This window comes from Mirounga leonina, unplaced genomic scaffold (genome assembly GCF_011800145.1).
Source record: "Mirounga leonina isolate KUSES-001 unplaced genomic scaffold, KU_Mleo_1.0 Mir_93, whole genome shotgun sequence".
NCBI classification, from domain to species: domain Eukaryota; kingdom Metazoa; phylum Chordata; class Mammalia; order Carnivora; family Phocidae; genus Mirounga; species Mirounga leonina.
This window is the reverse complement of record NW_023270854.1, coordinates 23,788,960-23,810,537: the sequence shown is the minus strand read 5'-3', so window position 1 is coordinate 23,810,537 and position 21,578 is coordinate 23,788,960. Positions and strand designations below refer to the sequence as shown.

General features: G+C 45.6%; 1 protein-coding gene across 1 annotated transcript in view; it reads right to left on the bottom strand.

The window, feature by feature from the left end:
* Positions 1-21,578, bottom strand: part of MYO5B (myosin VB) — a 334,133-nt gene that overhangs the window by 261,460 nt on the left and 51,095 nt on the right. The gene's annotated exons all lie outside the window — the stretch shown is intronic.

The window sequence follows — 21,578 nt, the reverse complement described above, 5'->3', positions numbered from 1 at the left end:
CTTCAGGGCCCGAGAGAAAACTCCAGCAGAAAGGACGGTCTCTGTGCTCTAAAGAGGAGATTCAGGGGCGCCTGGGTGGCTCAGTTGCTTAAGCGACTGCCTTCGGCTCAGGTCATGATCCTGGAGTCCCTGGATCAAGTACCACATCGGGTTCCCTGCTCAGTGGGGAGTCTGTTTCTCCCTCTGACCCTCCCCCCCACCCATGTGCTCTCACTCTCAAATCTAAAAAAAAAAGATTCAGAGATGCAGTGGTTTGCACGAAGTCCCAGAGTCAGCGAGCAGAATTAGTGCTCTTCATCTCCCGCAAGAAGTATTTATAACATCTCCCCCATCATTCAAGGGAGGCATTCAAGGGAGAAAACCCACCAACATAAACCAACCCCAGTTGTTCAAGTCAGGCACAGCTCTACTCCTGACTTTTTTCAAGCCCTTCCAGGGCTTCATAGAAAATTGTAGAAGAAAACAGGATTAGCTAGAAGAGATCTTGCACACAAGAAAAAAATTTAGTTTGCTTTGAATGGTAAAACATACCCATACGCATGCCTTCTAATACATACAAATATCTTAAAATGAGCTGAGTAACTAGACTCTGCCCCCACAGTAGCCTAAGAAGGGGGAAGCCTGGGGGAAGGAGGGTAACCGCCTTCTCGTAACTCTGAAGTTAAATGTTGGGTTTGCCAAGAACAGAATTCTTAAAACATCCACCTTCCAAGCTCATGAGGCATTCAAGAAGGTATTAAACAAGAAACACCACTGTGTACTCCACAGAATATCGTGTATATACATTTGCTAAGTCTCAAGATTTTAAGCAATCCACTTCAGCTTTTAGGATATTGAGAAGAAACAAAGATCCATGGAGCACTTTTTATTGTCCTTCCCTTTGGGAGACAGAGTACCATATCTGACGCTGGTCAGCTTCCCCACCTTCACGGTACGTGTTTCTTCTTGAGGGAGCCCTCAGAGTCTAAAAGGTGGAACACACTTGAGGTTGAAACCTAGGTCTGCTCGAGACTGTCTTCACACAGAGCCCGTGCTCCTCGGGTCACATGACCTGCTACCCAGAAAGTCCCTCCTCAGCCAAGCAGCAAGGGGATTCTGGAGTCAGGTTCCTGAAACCCTTTCCCGGCCCGCAGAGGGGCAATTAGAAGATGGGAAGAGCAGCAGAGAGACATCCACTTCTCTGGGCAGCATTATTCTGTCGTGGGGACCCATAGAACCCTGTGAGGTCCCAACAAGTCCCCACCTAAAGAAGGACTCCTAGGAAGTGGAGCGGTCAAAGCTGCCAGGAGCACTGCTCCTCAGCCCGTGTGAGGTGTCGGCGTTCCTGGGTCTAGCCGTGGCCCTCCTCCAGGGAAACTGCCCTCCCGCAAGCAGGCCACTGCACACTTGAGCCTTCATTTCTTCACATGTAAGGAAAGAACCCCTGCTTGGTGTGGTGCTGGAGGACGCTTTGCACCATGGTCAGGGGTTGCCCTCACTCCTGGGGTGGGGGGGCCACAGGGGGGCGTCCACCCTGCCAGTTTACACCTCCACATTGGTCTACCTTCACCTTCAGAAGTAGTTGATGAGCTCTGCTCCTTCCTGGGTAGCTGGGAAATGGTGAAAACATACCCATACCCTGCTTAGAAGCCCTCACACATTCCAGGACCTTCTAGGCCAGACTCCACTAGGGATCTCTCTTGTCCACCTCCAACCTGCCCCCCAGCCAAAAAGCCAGCCAAGGTCAGCAACTTACTGGCAATTCAACTGCACTTTCTCTCCTCTGGGTCTCTGCCTACACTGCTCCCCATACCTGAAATAGTTTCCCTTCTCCTAGCTTTTCAGATTCCTCCAGGCCTTGTTTGGGTCCGTCCTCTGCCAAATCTTTATCCTGAGTTCCTTCCCTCCAAGTAGCTTCATGAAGCCTTCTGTCAACTCCTCCAGGGTGCCATAAGCCCCAGTGTCCCTCACACATCACAGATTTGGATATCAAATGGTGCACTGCTGTGGAAAATAGTTCGGTGTTGCCCGACATACCGTGATTCAGCAATTCTCCTAGGCATGTACCCGAAAGAATAGAGAACAGGTACCCAAATACTTTCCCACGCATGTTCATAGCAGCACTATTCACGATGGCTAAAAAAGCAGAAACTACCCAAGTATCAATCAGCTGAGGAACAGATAAACACAATGTGGTAGATCCATACAATGGACTAGTATTCAGCCATAAAAAGAAATGAAGTTCTGGCATGTGCTATAATGGAGATGAAAACGTTGTGCTTTATTAAAGCAGGTAGACAGGAAAGGCCACATCATCTAGGATTCCATTCATGCGAAATACCCAGAATAGGCCAATCCATAGAGACAAGAAGCAGAGTAGTGGTTACCAGGGCCAGCCGGAGGGAGAAATGGGTACAGGGCCTCCTTCGTAGGTGGTAGAAATATTCTGGAACCAGAGGTGGTAGTTGCACAACATGGTCAATGCACAGAATGCCACTAATTGCATACTTCATGAAGGTCAATGGTATGTTATGTCAACCTCACCTTGAATTGTTTTTAGTAGGCTCTACAAGAGAATGTAAGATTGCCATTTTTAAAGAGTACAAATGTGTCCTTTTCTCAAATACCTATTGGAAGCCTGCTCTGTGCTTCACACTGATCCCTGCCCTCAGGTAGCTTATCACCGAATAGAGAGCTGCATCCTCGAATACGGTTGGTTTGTGCATATATACAACACACAGACACACGCCATGTGCAGAGTAGGTGGTTTCTCCCATTCCAAGCAGTCCTGTGAGTCACTAACAGGCCCATGAACTACATATAATCCACTTCTGTCGCATGAAACTTGTGCTCTTGCTCTCATTAGATTCGACTGAATTGCCAACTAGAAATTCAGCAAAACCACCCTCGAACCTATGTTTAACAGGGAATTTCCTCCTATTGTGTCTGCAAATACGAGACATACCCTCTGATAGCGCTGCTTGAGCTGGTTTTTGAGTTTAGAGATAGGTGCTAGCTACTGCAGTGTTATTCTCAAAGCTTTACAGACCTCGCCGTAAAACCACGGGGTTAAGAGTTTTCAGACACGGACGAAACCGTTTTCATCAAGAGGGTTTCTTTAGTTGAATACACACATCCCCATGGGGGAGATTGATTTATTTTGTCCCGAGCCCTTGGGTCCCATCACACACCCTCACGTCACGGGGTAGTGGCATTCCCCTATAGAAGCCATCATCACGCTCTTTCTTCTCTTTTATTAAAAGCCTTAGGGGAAGTGCAATTTTTTTTCTACCTCAGCTCTCTTTTCAAGTCAACATTAAAGAACAAAAAAAAAAAAACTCTAAGAATAGGAATACCATGGAATCAGAAAATGCTTTGGAACCAGAAGCTATAGATGTATGAACTACACTGAATCCTTGTACAAAGGAAAACGCATAACAAAGCCATGGCCTGAGTTTCAAACCTTTACCACAGCCCCCTTTCATCCTTAACTCCACGGCATGGTTTGCTTCAGGATCTGTCTCCTGCTGCTCGGTAATTGAGTAGTACATGCTATTTTTTAAGGTAAACTTCAATAGTAAGTATTACAAAAATGTTATAATAACCCCCCTCCCCGCCCCGATAAACTGCAGACATCCAAGAAAGCATGGAGAAAGTCCTACTTTAACTTCCCCAGACGGAGTGGACAGAGGCCTCACTGTAAATAAAGAGACAGCCCTGGAAATCCCACTCAGATGAAGGACCAGGGTGCCGCAGCTGGAACGAAGTCTTCTGCAACTGCACCCCTCGCCACCAGCCACTGGGTGGGGTCAGAACGGAGCACAGAACTACCTTTAGAGCTCCCCTTTCTCAAGGAGTACTAGGCCATACACACCTTTCTAAATATTAAACTAAAAAGAAATGGTCTGAATTGAGGAGTCCATTGACTCAAAGATGCCTAGAGTTTTATATTTACCAAGTCTCTAGCATTTGCTACGTGTCAGAAACCATCAGTTTTGCAAGTACCAGGCTACTCAATCTCTAGGATTATTCAGCATCCATAGGTATAAAAGAATTAGAAGCAGGATTTCAAAGTTCCTTGCACACCAAAATGCGTAACAGCATCAATCACCAAAGCCAAAAGGTGGAAATAATCCAAAGTGTTCTTTGACAAAGGAACAAGTGGTCTATACATACAATGGAAAAATCATCCTAACTTAAAAAAGAAAATGCTGACCCAGGCCCTACCCCGGACAAGGCTTGAAGACATTATGCCGAGAGAAATAAGCCGGACCTGAAAGGACAAATAGACATTCCACTTCCATGAGGGACCTGGAAGAGGCCAATTCAGAGAGAAAAGGCAGAATGATGGTTGCCAGGGGTGAAGGGAAATGGCAATAAGGAGTTAGTGCTTAATGGGCGTAGAGTTTCACTTTGGGAAGATGAGAAAGTTCTGGAGATAGATGGTGGTGATGTTTGCCCAGCAGTGTGAATGTAGGTAACGCCACAGAACTATACGACGAAAAATAGTCCAAATATGGTTACGTTTCCTTTTGCCACAATAAAAGCTATTAGGTACGTCCATTACTGTCCTGCTCATTTTCTAGCTGTGGGCCCCATGGCCAGATGCCACACCGGGCACCAGGGACAAACAGTAAACCCTGACAGCGTCTACACCCCACAGAGAATACTGACACCAACGATCGCCTAGCTACCACTGAAGCACAGGCCACCGAGGTGACAGCCTGAGCTAAGAGGGCAAATCACAGGGAAGCTGAAGGAGGGCCTGTCTGGGAAACAGATTCCTCAGTTGTGTGAAAGGTGGGTAGTGAATGCAGCCAGTCATTCTGGTGGGCCAAGGCATCGACGAGGGCTGCTGTACATATCCCTGCTCTCAACTCACACGTGGTCCAGGCCCGGCAAACTCCCCAGTGAACTGCAGGCATGCATTCTCCTCTCCAGGACCTGCTCAGATGGGTGTTAGCCAGAGTTCTCCAAGTTCCCAATACCCTTCCACACGATCTTACAGCACACTCAGTGGTTAAGAGTATGCACTGTGGAGCCAGCCCTCCTGGGTTGGAATCCCAGCCCCGCTACTCTCTGGCTTTGTAACTCTGAGTTATTAAGGCTCTCTGAACCTCAGTTGCCAAATGAGAAAATACATACTTCAAAAAGCTATGAAATTAAATGAGTTAGACATGTGAAAAGTGTTTTAAGAACAGTGTCTGCCACGTGTATCATATGATCTCACTGATATGAGGAATTCTTAATTGTAGGAAACAAACAGGGTTGCTGGAGTGGGGGGTGGGGTGGGAGGGATGGGGTGACTGGGTGATAGACACTGGGGAGGGTATGTGCTCTGGTAAGCGCTGTGAATTGTGCAAGACTGTTGAATCTCAGATCTCTACCTCTGAAACAAATAATGCAATATATGTTAAGAAAGAAGAAAGAAGAAGGTAGCGGGAGGGGAAGAATGAAGCGGGGGAAATTGGAGGGGTAGACGAACCATGAGACGATGGACTCTGAAAAACAAACAGGGTTCTAGAGGGGAGGGGGGTGGGAGGATGGGTTAGCCTGGTGGTGGGTATTGAGGAGGGCACATTCTGCATGGAGCACTGGGTGTTATGCACAAACAATGAATCATGGAACACTTCATCTAGAACTAATGATGTAATGTACGGAGATTAACATAAGAATAAAAAAAATAAAAAAAAAAACAGTGTCTGCCATATATAAAGTTAGCTATTATCACCTTAATTCCACCTTCACAAGACCCAAGAGGCACATAGGGCAGGGCCAACTATCTCCATTGAACAAATGTGTGGCAAAGCACGAGAGCAAGTTGCTGGAGATTACATAGCTAGTTGGAGCCCACTGCTCCCCCTACCATGCCAGGGAACCTAGAATAATCCAAAAGCATTTGATGAAAACCTCAAGCATCTCAACACTTGGGCACCTATACTGTACACCAAATACCAGCTACCCCTTCTCTGGCTGCCTGTAGAAAGTAAGACCCCAGATTCTCCAAACCCATCACCTTGGTCTGTAATCCCAGGAGCCAAGTTCAGTATCCTTCATTTTATCCATTGAGAAACTGAGCTAAGAAAAGATTTACTCTATCCCACGGTGGAGAGAAAAATGGTAGAAGTTATGGTATTGGTCCTTCGAACCTAGTGGAGGCGGCAAGGCTACTTGGCAAAAGTAGCTGGAGAACAATGGAGGGACAGTATCACTAAGCGCTGAGCTCAGGTAAAGCCACCAAGTTTAAGAATCCAGCTAGGAGTGAAGGGGGATGGGAGGGACGGGGTGGCTGGGTGATGGACACTGGGGAGGTATGTGCTATGGTGAGCACTGTGAATTGCATAAGACTGATGAATCACAGACCTGTAACCCTGAAACAAATAACACATTAGGTTTAAAAAAATATATACTGAATCGTCCAATTATAACACACACACAATCCAGCTAGGCTGAGTCCCATGTGAGCTGATGTAGTCAGGAAAAACACTGGAACAAGTGGGATTTAAATGGGGGCTTTAAGGATCTCTACTGGTGATAATGTTATGTGCCAACTTTACAAAGTGCCCAGATGTTTGGTCAAACTTTCTGAGGATGATTCTGGATAAGATTAACATTTGAATGGTAGACTGCTCCCCTACTGGGGGTGGGCCTTGTTCAATCAGCTGAAGGCCTGAATAGGACAAAAAAGCTCAATAAGCAGCTCTTCTGCCTGCCTGCAGGCTGAGACATCAGTTTTTCCCTGCCCTTAGATTCAAATTCAAACAGTGCTTCTTGAGTCTCAACTTTGTACCCTGACTACAACCACCCATGAGCTTTCTTGGGTCTCCAGCTTGCAGACAACAGCTGGCAGTGCTTGGCCTCCAGAGTCCCATGAGCTAGTTACACACACACACACACACACACACACACACACACACAATCCCTCCCTATTTCTCTGAGAACACAGACTAATACATGACTATCGGCTTGGCAAAGAGGAAAGGGGAAGTTAGTTCCTAGAAATCTAAGAAATAGAATGAAAAGAGGCACCAAGGTGGGAACAAATGAATAAGGCCATGAGCAAGTGGCTTTGAAAGGGGAAAGAGGGCCAATAGAAGGACAGTGAGGTAGACTGGGTCATCAGAGGTCCGTTGGTGGATTCTGAACATGACCCTCCATGCAGGCAGCCAGCCAGAGTGCCTGTTCTGCCAATCACACAAAAAACAGATTTTTAGGAGAAGGAACCCTACATGGATAGGAGTAGAAAAGGCTGGAGCAAGGAGGCTACTGTCCTTGTCCAGGCAGGAGACTGGTATGTGTTTGAGATGACAGTGTAGGGACACGTTAGCAGGCAACCTCCTGCTCCTGAGACAGCAGAGGACTCCAACACTCGCCCTCCGACTCAGTCAACAGCTTAGGGAACAGCTCAACACCCTGCTGGTACAAAGGGCAAACAGCCTGGGGAGAAGGCCACGTCCCAGCACCTGAGAAGCTGAGATCTTTAACACTTCCTAAGCCCCTCACTGAACCCCTCAGTTTCCCTATCTGGGAAATGGAGAACCATGATGTTTACCTCAAAAGGACTGTGGGGAAACCATGTCAAAGGACACTAAAGCAGGAGTGGCCCCATGACAAGGTAGGCCCCAGTGGAAACGGCCTTGGTGTGAAGCCTGAATGTACCAAGTCAGTCTGCAGTCCACTAGAAAAACAGGCTTTTCACTGACAAAAGCTGCAGGGGATTGCTCCATAAAACCAACCTGGAGCCTAATTAAAGTCACAGTAAAACAATTTGCTAAATCGCAGTGATGAATCACTACTGAACACCCTCACCTTCCATACTAACGATGGAGGGGTCCTAGCCAGCTTAGGATTGGGTGGAGAGAAACACTCAGCAAAGCTGAGACAAACACCCAGGTCTCGCCCATGGTGGTAGAGATGGAGGCTGAGGAATGGAGAGGAGTACATGGGGAGGATTCTGGAGAAGCCAAGACCTCCACATAAAACTCCTGCAACCGGTGCCTTGGACCCCTTGGTTACAGACCTCGCAGGCTGCCACTGCCGTCCATAAGAGCTCACGCACAGCAAACCCAGGGCATCCCAACCCCTCGCCTTCTAGGGAACTCTGTCATGGGCAGTGGTCAGCCTACTCAGTGCTGCCATTCACCATCCCTGCAACACAACCCCCACAAAACGACCCATGCTGGAACACAAAAGGAGACAGAAAACCAACTCCAGGAAAGCGGGAAAATCCAGTAACTGGAGCTATCATCCTCCATGTGACAGAGGGAAAGCAGACATGACCCAGGAGCAGCTTAATACTGGCGAGGTAACATCTGCACTCAGAGCTCACTGTGTCCGGCCCCGCTTCCTAGTGCCCTTCGTGTATTCACCTCCGTAAGCACACAGCCCTGAGAGAGATCACCTCCATTCTGCACTAAAGCATGAAGAAGTGAAGGGAGTTGCCCCGGGTCACTAAAAATAACAGCTACAATTCCAACTCAGGCAGGAGTCTGGCCCCCAAATCTGTGCCCCTTGGATCGTGCTCAAGTACAGCCTCATATTCTCTACCTTCCATCTCTGAAGGGCAAAAAAGGAGGCTACCAGTACGAGAGACTCCACCCTACAAGGAAGGTCACAAGAGTGGCTTTGTTTGGTCTCCTGACTTTCCTAAAATGAACAGGATGTGCTTCTTTCAGCAGAAAGAAAACCAAACTGGTTTTTTTTGATGATCTTCCCCCATGACACCCCTCCCGAGTAGCCCCCAGGAGATGAGCAGCAGAGTTTCCCAGTCCACCCGAACACTCAGCATCTCCAAGGAGCTCACTCCTGAAAAAAAATACACCAGTGCAAGCACGGCAAAGCTGAAGGCCAGGCTGGCTGCCATCAGCTGTCAGCTACCTAGTGATCCGATTAACAAGTGTTGGTTAATACTGGGAGTACAATTAAAAATACATCAGGACCATCTAAAGCAAAAGCATAAAGCAAAACAAAAACCTCTTGTGACTTTTTCTAAGAACTTATTCAACAAAGTAAAAAGTTCTGCTGGTTAATGATTAGCCAGAAGGCACTAGGAGTGGTAATTAAGTCTTTTTTGGAAAGGGAAAAAAACTCCCCGGCTGCCCTATAGAACTTGCTGGATTAGAGTCAGATGGCTTATGCCTGAAAACATCCTTAGCATTTCCAGAGGGGTCTGGCAACCTCCAGGGAAGTTACCCTGGGTAAGGGCATACACGGTCCGTTTGGGTGGCTGCTACAGGTGGTCTTACTGGCCATTGGCAAAGCCTCCTTTCGAAGGACACAAGAATGGAAACCAGTAGTGTCACCCAACTGGTGGGCATGGGTACAGAAATCATGAAGTAAGGACCCTCAGTGGATTTGTATAAATCATGAACGCCTAGGAGAGCTCATCTGTCCTAGGGAAGCACACACAGTGTTACCCCTCCTACCCCCACTTGTGAAAATACTCTAAGCTAGATTAGAAAAGGGGTACAGATCATTTATCCAGGATGCCACCAACCCTTCCCTGGACAGAATCTACACAGGAATGCAAACCACTGGTTCGAGGAGGTTACGTGATATGCTCTGCCATTTGAACATGTTTCAGGAATCCCAAATGAGTTCATCTGTAGGAAAGTTGAATGTAGCTTCTCCAGGGCTCCTGAACCCTGACCAGGCTCCTCTGCACAGATCCCTCTGCCCAGTCCACCTGATGCTGGTGGCCCCACAGCCCCTGCTCCCTGCCGCCTTGAACTCCAGGTATCATTTCTCCCGTGCAGAGCAGTTCCGTGGCAGAAAGAGCTCTGGTCCAGCCGTCAGAAGCACTGGGCTCTCAGGGGCACCTGGCTGGCTCAGTGGGAAGAGCATGTGACCTTTGATCTCAAGGTTGAGTTCAAGCCTCATGTTGGCTCTACAGATTAAGTAAAACAACAACAAAAAGCACTGGGCTCTGGCCTCCCAGCCCTATCCTGTCCCATCTGTGGAGTGTGGGGCAAACCTCTTCCTCCAACCCTCAATCCTTGCTGTTGGCCAAGAGCCACATTCTGCTCTGGTCACACGGCTTTTTGTGAGAATCCAATGGTATGACATATGTCAAGGCACTTCAAAAACATCAAAGCCCTACATGAGCCAGTATTCGTCATTAATTGCACTGAATCATAGAATGGAGTTAATTGAAACTTAGATCTCAGAGAAGTCCTAATGCTAAAGCCATTTAATAAATACAACTCAGGCTGCAGGAGACATGGAGATTGTCTCACTGAACAAAATCCAGTTCTCTTCTTGAATAGCATTGGATGAAGTCAGAGGAGCCTGTCTAGGGCCAACCTTTATAGAGGTTATAAAGGGGTTTTAAGGCACCATCCCTCTATGATGACCTCCACCTTCACCCACAGACTGGGTAACCTCTGGAACACCTTTGCCAACATCTAACACTCTGGGTAAAGAAGGGACCCCATACCCCTCTGGGCAACAGGCAGGCCAGGAGTTATCCCCCGTGTCAAGGACTGGAGATGAAAATGAGGCCTTCTACACTTGCCTGTGACAAACCCTAAGAAGTTGGAAAGGCATGCAATGTTGCCTTTCTATAAAAAGCTTAAAATTATAAAACTGATTACTTCTTCATGACCCCTAAGAAGATCTAAGTATTTAAGTCATTGTTACATGAGGATATGGTCAACCAATTGATATGCTCTTAACTGATCAGACCCTTCTCTAAAGGACACCCTACTGCTCAGCCTGGGCAATGGTGTCCCTTCCTATCATACTGCCCCAGGGGCGGTCACTAGACCACTATTTAAAAAAATTGTAATGCACAGGATTATTCCTGGCTCCATCTTCTTCCAGCCTCCCACTGGCCCCAGCCCACCTCCACTCATGCTAACTTGTTTCCCTATTCCTCCAGCCTGTGATACACCGATGGCCTCCTTCCTCCAGTGTCCCCTGGAGCTGTTGGAGCATTTTCTTGAGGCCTCAATTGCTCCCTGACTCCAAGTCACAGGAGTAGAAACAAGAATGCAGGACAATAAGGGTGGAAGGAGACAGCACTGGTCCGAAGGCCAGCCTGGATTCCCATCTCAGCACAGACAGTAACCAGCCCTGTGATACTGGGCAAGTCACTTCTCCAGCTACAGTGTCCTCATTTCTAAGAGGAGGAGATTGGGTAAGGTAACTCTTACAGTTCTTTCTAGCTCTAACATTACAGAATTCTTCGTCACAATTTGAAATTCTCACTCTTGTTTCTTTCTAGATTCTTAACATGTTGTGGTTCCAGTGTCGACATCTTTATTCCATATTTAAAAACAAATTCCCCTAAGAGGAAAGTGCTTCCAACAATCAGTAGCAGGTCAGCCCTCAGTGAGGGTTGCTGCCAGCTCAAGGCGGCTCAGTGAATCCCTGTCAGACAGCATCTTCGTCTCGGAGGGTCCTAGGGTGGAGCTCATCAGGCACAAAGGCCACAGATACACAGTACCACATGAGGCCACCCAAAATTCACACTTCTGTTTTCCATACTGCCTTCGTTTTCACCATGAATTCTTATTTCCTCTTGGCCAGGCAAGAAGAGCAAGAGGAGCTGAAGATAACTGTTCTGAAAACTCCAGTAGGATCATGGATAACTGTCACTCGTCTGCTGGACAAACTCCAGACACTGTCAGGAGGCCCTTCATGGCAGGTTAATCTACCCTCTACTCCCTGCCCCACATAATCCCAAACCCCCTACGCCCTCAGCCAAGTCCAAACCCTTTGAAGCCCAGCCTGCTGATGGGGTAGTGAGACTTCATCCTGTGCCTCAGGGTCAACTTTGATTCACTGGCTCAGTAACTTAGCACTTACCACTATCTGCCTGACATCTTCATCTCATTACCCACCTGAGAGCCCACATTTCTCCTTACACCTCGCAGCGGTGCTCGTTCTGGAAGCCCAGCTGGGTCCCTGCTCAGACACGTCTGCAGTGACTCCTCCACCTGCTCCTTCCGCCCCTCCCCACCTCCTACCCTGCAGCCTCCTAGAGGACCCTAAGGGAGGAAGGGAAAGATGCCTGCTTTCCTTCTTGGGATCAAGGGCAGGTAGAGCCTGAGCCTCCTTGGATTCTCAACCTGCTTCCCACCGTTTTCTACTGACCAAAATTTAGAGTTTCATATGTGTTTACAAGTGATTACTCTTTCCCTCCACAGACAGCTCAATGCCAGTGAGGTTCACAGCTTGATGTGCACTACACTCTCACAGTCTCTGCAGAGAGAGCGAGCGAGCGAGAGAATATCCCAGTTACTGCTTCAATGCTATCCGACCCACAACATCTAAGAGCATACTAAAATGCACGTGAGTATAATGTTAAAAGGAGGACACTGAAACTACGATACCCAGTCCAGGGGCGGGGGGGGTAGTTTCACTGTATTAACAATTAGTAGAAAGCAATTACCTGAGCCATTCCTCATAACTGATCACCACACATTAATGTTAAAAATCCGTCTTTTCCGACATGATACTCTACATAGAAAACCCAAAAGACACCACCAAAAAATTGCTAGAATGGATACAGGAATTCAGCAAAGTCGCAGGATATTAAAATAAATGCACAGAAGTCAGTTGCATTTCTATACAACAATGCAGCAGCAGAAAGAAATCAAGAAATCAATTCCATTTACAATTGCACCAAACACCATAGGATACCTAGGAATAAATCTAACCAAAAGGGTAATAAAGATCTGTACTCTGAAAACTATAAAACACTAATGAAAGAAGTTGAGGAAGACAAAGAAATGGAAAAATATTCCATGCTCATGGATTAGAAGAACTATTGTTAAAATGTCTACACTACCTAAAGCAATCTAAACATATAATGCAATCCCTATCAAAATATCAACAGCATTTTTCACAGAGCTGGAACAAACAATCCTAAAATTTGTATGGAACCAGAAAAGACCCTGAATAGCCAAAGGAATGTTGAAAAAGAAAACCATGGGGCGCCTGGATGGCTCAGTTGGTTAAGCAACTGCCTTCGGCTCAGGTCATGATCCCGGAGTCCTGGGATCGAGTCCCACATCGGGCTCCCTGCTCGGCGGGGAGTCTGCTTCTCCCGCTGATCCTCCCCCTCTCATGTGCGCTCTCTCAAATAAATCTTTAAAAAAAAAAAAAGAAAAGAAAAAGAAAACCAAAGCTGGGGGCATCACAATGCCTGACTTCAAGCTGTATTACAAAGCTGTGATCAGGTGCACCCGGGTGGCTCAGTCGTTGAGCAACTGCCTTTGGGCTCGGGTCATGATACTGGGGTCCTGGGATCGAGCCCCACGTTGGGCTCCCTGCTCAGCAGGAAGCCTGCTTTTCTCTCTCCCACTCCCCCTGCTTGTGTTCCCTCTCTCGCTGTGTCTCTGTCAAATAGAATCTTTAGAGGGGGCGGGGGGAAAGCTGTGATCAAGACAGTACGGTACTGGCACAAAAACAGACATACAGGTCAATGGAATAAAAAGAGAACCCAGAAACGGACCCTCACTCTATGGTCAACGAATCTTTGATAAAGCAGGAAAGAATCTCCAATTGAAAAAGACAATCTCTTCAACAACTGGTGTTGGGAAAATGAGACGGTCACATGCAAATGAAACTGGATCACTTTCTTACACCATGGACAAAAGTAGACTCAAAATGGATGGAAAATCTAAATGGGAGATAGGAAGCCATCCAAATCCTAGAGGAGAACACAGGCAGAAAGCTCTTTGACCTCAGCCACAGCAACTTCTTGCTAGACACACCTCCAAAGGCAAAGGAAAAAAAGCAAAAAACTATTGGGACTTCATCAAGATAAAAAGCTTTAGCACAGCAAAGGGATCAACAAAACTAAAAGGCAACCTACGGAATAGAAGATATTCACAAATGACATATCAGATAAAGGGCTAGCATGCAACATCAATAAAGAATTTATATTTATACAAAAGACCACCCAAAAAAACAAAAATTCTAGTCAAGAAATGGGCAGAAGATATGAACAGACATTTCTCCAAAGACATGCAAATGACTAACAGACACATGAAAAAATGCTCAACATCGCTCGGCATCAGGGAAATACAAATCAAAACCACAATACCACCACCTCAACCAGTCAGAATGGCTAAAATTAACAACTCAAGAAACAACAGATTGGCAAGGATGCAGAGAAAGGGGAACCCTCCCTACACTGTTGGGAATATAAACTGGTGCAGCCACTCTGGAAAATAGTATGGAGGTTCCTCAAAAAGTTAAATACAGAGCTACCCTATGACCCAGCAATTGCACTACTAGGTATTTATCCAACAGATACAAAAATAGTGATCCAAAGGGGCACATGCACCCCAATTTTTACAACAATATCCACAATAGCCAAACTATGTAAAGAGCCCAGATGTCCATCAACTGATGGATAGAGAAGATGTGGTATGTGTGTGTTTGTATAGGTATATATAAATGCACCACACACAATGGAATATTACTCAGCCATCAAAAAGATGAAATCTTGCTATTTGCAATGACGTGGATGGAACTAGAGGATATTATGCTAAGCAAAGAAGTCAAAGACAAACATGATTTCACTCATGTGGAATTTAAGAAGCAAAACAGATGTACACAGGGGAAGAAAAAAAAAAAAGAAAAAAGAAAAACAGGGAGGCAAACCGTAAGATTCCAAACTCTAGGAAACAAATGGAGGGTTGCTGGAGGGGAGGTGGGGGGAGATGGGGTAATTGGGTGATGGGCATTAAGGAGGGTACTTGATATAATGAGCACTGGGTGTTATATGCAACTGATGAATCACTAAATTCTATCCCTGAAACTAATAATACACTATATGTCGACTAAATTTAAATAAAAAATAAAAATCTGTCTTTTCATGCTCTAACACTTCATGGATTAACTCCCCACCTAGCATTTCCAGGCCTCAGCTGTATTTCACTCTATTCAAGCACAATTCGTAACAGGAATCTTTGAACATGTCAGTAGGACTGTAAGGGAACCAAAGCCTTATGGGAAGTAGTCTTAAACCACATCTACAATCAGAGTCAATAGAGCAGTAATAGGTACTGAGCCCCCTGCCCACCTGCCACTTCCTACAAACACCCACTAAACAAGCCTTTCTGACACTGGCCGTGGCACTTAGCATAGGCTCTATACTCCCTGGAGCTAAATCATCGTAATTCTTCTTTGATAGCAAGGTAGGCTGAGCAGTGCTTTAAAAGCACTTGTAGCTTGAAAACCTATGGGGCAACAGGCAGTTTGAAAGCATTTAGCTGGTTACAGAGATCAGTGCAAAAGCCTATTTGTCACCGTGACAGGAGGTGATAATGCGACATTTCACAAGTTTCAAAACAGCAGGGGAAAGCCTTCCCCTCTATTAGTTGCAGCAGTGCTGGACTTCCAAGCATACTCTCTGCATGAACTATAAATCACTCTAATTATTCAGCAGGCTGAATACCAAACCAACCACGGTCCACAATCAGATCTGTGCTCAACTTTTTGTGAGGAGAACATTTCTAGCTTTTGTACCTGGAGTTTTCCCCAACATCACCATTTCCCTCCACAAAAAAATTTGCAGAATTCCTTACTGAAAGGGGCGCCTGCTTCCACACCGGGCACTGGCAAAACATACCACATCTATTTTCTCCCCTTCCCAAGCACGCCAGTACGTCCTCTCTACACTTCAAGAACAAAATCAAGGACTGAATATTACCCCCCAAAGCACTATCCATTCTCTGCAGTGTCCATCGTGGTCCTTTAAGGATCTTCCAGAAACTTAAGGACAGAGAACCTCAGAACATGCTTGCAGGAACAGAGTAGTGATTATGTATCCTGAGGCTCAAATCCTGGTTCTGCTGCTTCCTAGCAGTGTGAGCTTCATCCAAGTTACTGAACCTCTGGCCTGAGTCTCCCATTATGTAAGATAAACTTCCCTTCTTCCATAGTTTTAAGGATGGAGTATGAAGTTAGTATATATGTCAGGTACTGTGATAGGATTTACATCATAATGGTTCCATGTCAAGAATGGTAAACTCTTCCTGAGACTAACAAGCCTGGTCAATAGTGGTCTGCCATAGTCTGGGGAAGAAAATTAGTATTAACCGTCATTTTACTGTACCCAGTAAGATGCTCCTCTATGCCAAGCTCCACCCGCCCCCTTTCTCTACCATCTTTGTTCTTGGGACTAGGGCGGCCTGCTCGGAGTCTGTCTAGTAACCAATTAGGTTGACTGTCATCAAGCAAATGGCAGGAGCAAACAGGCACTAGTTTGAAATTCAGAAACTAAGTACCTCAGCAGAAACCTTAAAGGCAAGTAAATTCTTTAAATGCCTTTTAATATTGTATTGCCTATCAGATACAAGAAATCCCTTTAGTGAAAAAGGCAACTTCAAAGACCCAGAGGACTTCTGAGACCCTAACTCTAAAACCCCCTGATGACCAGAAAGCACCGTGTTTCCTCCACACTCCATGCAGTGTGAGCTTCATCAAGGCCAGGAGCCCCTCCGAGCTGCAGGGACGGGGTGAGCAACACTAACTTGCCACAGACACACACAGCCGTAAACCTGGACGGGTCACTTGGAAGGACAAAGGGCTCTGCTGAACTGCGGACACCTCTGCCTTTGGGCACATTCCCCAAGTTTCACATACTCCTTAGATGATTGTTTCTTCCTTTTTCTATTTTCTACTTCCTACAAGCCACACAAAAGAGCCCATTTGGGGAAATGCAACAATTCCCTCTGAACACTACCCGGGGCGTGACCGCGCGGACAGTGGGACCGTCGCTGCTTAGAAAGGCAGACTGCAGCGTAGAAACGGGAAGGAAAGATGGAAAGAGGCAAGAGACATAAAATGCACATGCTAGGGACTGGAGACCCATGAGCCAGAAGGAAAGGCAGGTGCAAACACAACCGTAAAAACTGCCAAGGAATGCTGAGACTTGCTCTGCTCCTCAGAACAAAGAACCAAGGAAAGCTACACTAACACGTAACTCCAGCCCTCCCCACCACTGCCTTGGTGTGGGACACTCCAGCTCCAAAAATCTTCCAAAACCTTCCATCAGCAAGGGCTGGATACATACAGACAGCAAAGCCATAGGAGAGTATACCACAGAGCAGCAGCTCTCCACTCTGGGCCTTATCAGAATCACTGGGCAAGGTGGTCAAAAGGCCTAGGCCTTGTCCTGACCCAGGAAGCCAGAGTCTGTGTGTCCTCTACTAGCTATCCAGGTGATTCCACACACAAGATTTAAGGACCACTGCCACATAATCATAAAAACAAATTCTTTAAACAAAAGGAAATGATCTTCAAGATAAGTTAAAGAGTGTTTAGTATGCTGCCAAGTACAGAAGATGGGGGGAGGGGCATAGAAAAAAAAAAAAAAGACTGAGGTCAATAAGACCAGCAAATAAGTCCTCTGTCCTATCCCCGCCTCCCCTGACACTTCCCCAGTGTGGCATCCATCCATGGACAAAAGGGCCTTTGGGGGAACTGTGGGACCTAGCAGCATACAGCAAGGGACCTGGGAGTGGCCTCATCCACCCACACATTGGAGAACAGGCCCACAGATCTTGGTCCTGTCTGGACCCTAGCCTGTGAACTAGCTCCAGCCCCTCATGGCTACAGTCCGGAAGTCCCTGGAGAACATGGAGTTAGACTATTACCCACAGATGAGTGCTTTTGTGGAAGTCCAGGAGTCTAGTGGAGAAGTTCCAACACACCATTGGAGGAAAAAAAGGAATTTGGACACACTGGAGAGGGTAAGAGGGTAAAAGGAACAGTTTGACTTTACCACCATTGTCTAAGGGGTCACAGCTCAAGCCAAGAGACCTTCTCAGTTCATGATTTCTCTTGTGGGAAAGAAGTAGAAATTGAGAGCCTGGGAGGGCATGCCTGGCTCCCTAAGCTGTGGACAATGCCAATGAGGCTCATTTTTCCCCTACCCCACCTAGAGTCCTGTGTCATGAGCTACATAACTGGGAACAAGAGGCTGGAAGAGCTGCAGATAGGATTACTCAGAGAGCATTAAAGGAACACAGACCCCAAGAAGCCCAACCACAAGTTTCTGGGGATACCACCTGTGGATCCCACCTGGCCCATAAGCACCCCCAGCACTGCATTATCCTGGCCCATACAGCCCCCACCTCCAACCCATGGCTAGCTCCATGTGCACTCCTAACAGGAGCAGGAGCAAAGCTCTAGCAGATGACTAGTGAGCACACTCAGGGAACCAGCCAGAATCTGCAAGCCAGAGACAGACCACAAACGTGAGCTCTAGCACCACCCCTGGGAAAGCAAAAAGGAAGCTGTCCACCTCATCTTGGTGTATTGCAGGTAGGAGGGAAGCTGTACAAGCTGAAGAATTCTGCCACAAGAGAAAACAAATACAGCACATGTGTATCCATAGGTCTGAAAAAGCCTCAATCCCTGGCAGGGCTGTTAGAAGGTATTCATTTCTGGAAGTCAGTAAAGACAGGAGGGGACTGTGACTTCAAATGCAAAGACAGCAACTTACATTTCCAGTAATGGGGGGGGGGGGCACGCGGAGAGACATGACATCATCAAAAGATAATCTTCCAGTAACTAACCTCAAAGACATAAATGTACAGTTTACTTAAGAATTCAAAATAATGGTTTCAAGAATGCTCAGAGCACTCCAAAAACAGTCAAAGCGGTGACATCAGGAAATCAATACACAAAAATGAAAAGTTTAAGAGCCAGAAATCCTAAAGAACCAAAAAGAATTCCAGAGCTGAAGAATAAAATGAGATGATAAATGCAATAGAGAGCATGAGCATCAGAGTGGATTAAGCAGAAGAAATAATAAGAATGAACCTTTAAAATTGTCCAGTCAGAGGAGAATGAAGAATGAAAAAGAGTGAAGAAAGCCTATTTGAACTGGATACCATCAAGAGTAGTAGTCTGAAATACTGAAGTCCCAGAAGGAGAGGAGAGGATGAAGGGGCAAAAAGTTATTTAAAGCAATCATGGCTGAAAACTTCCAAATCTGGGAAGTGATCTGATCAAAGTTCATGGAACTCAGTTTCCCAAATTCAATCCAAAGAGATCTTCTCCAATACACACTGTAATAAAACTGTCAAAATCGAAGACAAAAACTATTAAAAGCCGCAAGAGAAAAGCTTATCACTTTACAAGGGAATTCCCATAACGCTATCAAAAGATTTCTCAGCAGAAACCTTATAAGCCAGTGAAGAGTGGGAGGATAGATTTCAAAGTGCTCAAAAAAACGGTCAACCAAAAATACTTTATTCAGCAGAGTTATCCTTCAGAAATGAAGAAAGATGTTCCCTGACAAAGAGAAATGGTTCATCACCACTAGACCTGCCCTACAAGAAATGCTGCTACAGGAATCAGAACACTATAGTACTGGCGTAAAACAAACCCATCAATAAGTAGAATTGAGAGTCCAGAAATAAACCCTTAAACGTACAGTCAACTGATCCTTGACCAAGGAGCAAAAAGTCAGTAGGTAAAGGATAGGATGTTCAATTACATTGGCATAACTAGAAAAGAATGAAATGGACCTTGATTACATCACTCACAAAATCTAACTCGCAACGCATTCAAGACTTCAAAGACTTGCAACTATAAAACACCCCATAGAAAACCTAAAAGGCAAATCCCTTGACATTTGTCTCGGCAGCAATTTTTGGATGGGACACCAAAAACACAAGCAATGAAAGCAGGGCTACATCAAACTAAAAAGCTTCTGTACAACTTAAGCAACAAAATGAAAAGGCAACCTATGAAATGGGGCAAAGTATTTATAAAACATCAGTTAAGGGGTCAATAGCCAAAATAAGAGGAATTCACACAGCTCGAAAGAAAAAAAAAAAAGGTCCACAATCCAACTTAAAAATGGGCAGAGAAGGGAATAGATGTTTTTTCAAAGATGACATCCAGATGGCCAACAGGTACATAAAAAAGTTACCATTCATCATCAGGGAAATGCAAATCAAAACCACAATGCGATACTGCCTCACATCCATTAGAATGAAAAGCTATTATCAAAAAGAGAAGTGTTCTCAAGATGTGGAGAAAGGGATTTTCTTGTGCACTGATGGGGGCAAGGTAAACTGGTACAGCCATTATAGCAAAAAGTATTCAGGTTCCTCAAATTAAAAGTAGGACTACCAGAGGATCCAGCATTCCCACCTCTGGGTGTATATCCCAAAGAAATGAAATCAGGATCCCAAGGAGTTATTTGTACTCTGTGTTCACTGCAGCATTATTCACCATGACCAAGATACGGAAACAACTTATGTGTCCCTCAAGGGAGGACTGGATAAAGACGACGTGGTATATACACACAATAGATTAATATTCAGCTGTACCATATGATCCAGCAATTGCACTACTGGGTATTTACCCCAAAGATACAAAAGTAGGGATCCGAAAGGGTACATGCACCCTGATGTTTATAGCAGCAATGTCCACAATAGCCAAACTGTGGAAAGAGCCAAGATGTCCATCAACAGATGGATAAAGAAGATGTGGTATATATATACAATGGAATATTATGCAGCCATCAAAAGGAATGAGATCTTGCCATTTGCAACGACATGGATGGAACTGGAGGGTATTACATTGAGCGAAATAAGAAAGAGAAAGACATGTATCATATGACCTCACTGATATGAGGAATTCTTAATCGCAGGAAACAAACTGAGGGTTGCTGGAGTGGGGGGTGGGGTGGGAGGGATGGGGTGACTGGGTGATAGACACTGGGGAGGGTATGTGCTCTGGTAAGCACTGTGAATTGCGCAAGACTGTTGAATCTCAGATCTGTACCTCTGAACCAAATAATGCATTATATGTTAAGAAAAAAAAAAGAAGAAGGTAGCAGGAGGGGAAGAATGAAGCGGGGGAAATCGGAGGGGTAGATGAACCATGAGAGACGATGGACTCTGAAAAACAAACTGAGGGTTCTAGAGGGGAGGGGGGTGGGAGGATGGGTTAGCCTGGTGATGGGTATTGAGGAGGGCACATTCTGCATGGAGCACTGGGTGTTATGCACAAACAATGAATCATGGAACACTACATCTAAAACTAATGATGTAAAAAAAAAAAAAGAATATTCAGCTGTAAGAAGGAAATTCTGCCATTTGCAACATATGGATGGACCCTGGTGGCATAATCTGAAGTGACATATACCGTATCATTTATATGTGGAATCTAAAAAATGCAAAATTCAACAAACAGTGGTTTCCAGGGGCTGGAGGTGGGAAGAAACAGGGAGATGCTGGTCAAAGGGTACCAGCTTCTAGTTAGAAAACGAATCCTTTCTGGGGATCCAATGTACGACATGGTGATTATAGTTAAAACCGTATTATATACTTGAAAGCTGCTAAGAGAATAGATCTTAAATAGCCTCACCACATAAAACAATTATGTGAGGTGATGGAGGTGTTAACTACTGTGGTAGTCATTTGACAATATCTAAGCACATCAAATCATTTTGTACACCTTCAACTGTCATGTCAAGTGTTGTATGTCAATTATATCTCAAAACTGGGGGCGGGGAGGAAAAAAATTTTCAAGGATGGGGTAAGATATATACATGCAACTGTATACATATAAATACCCATATATACATAGACCTATATAATCTATATTTCATGAGTAAT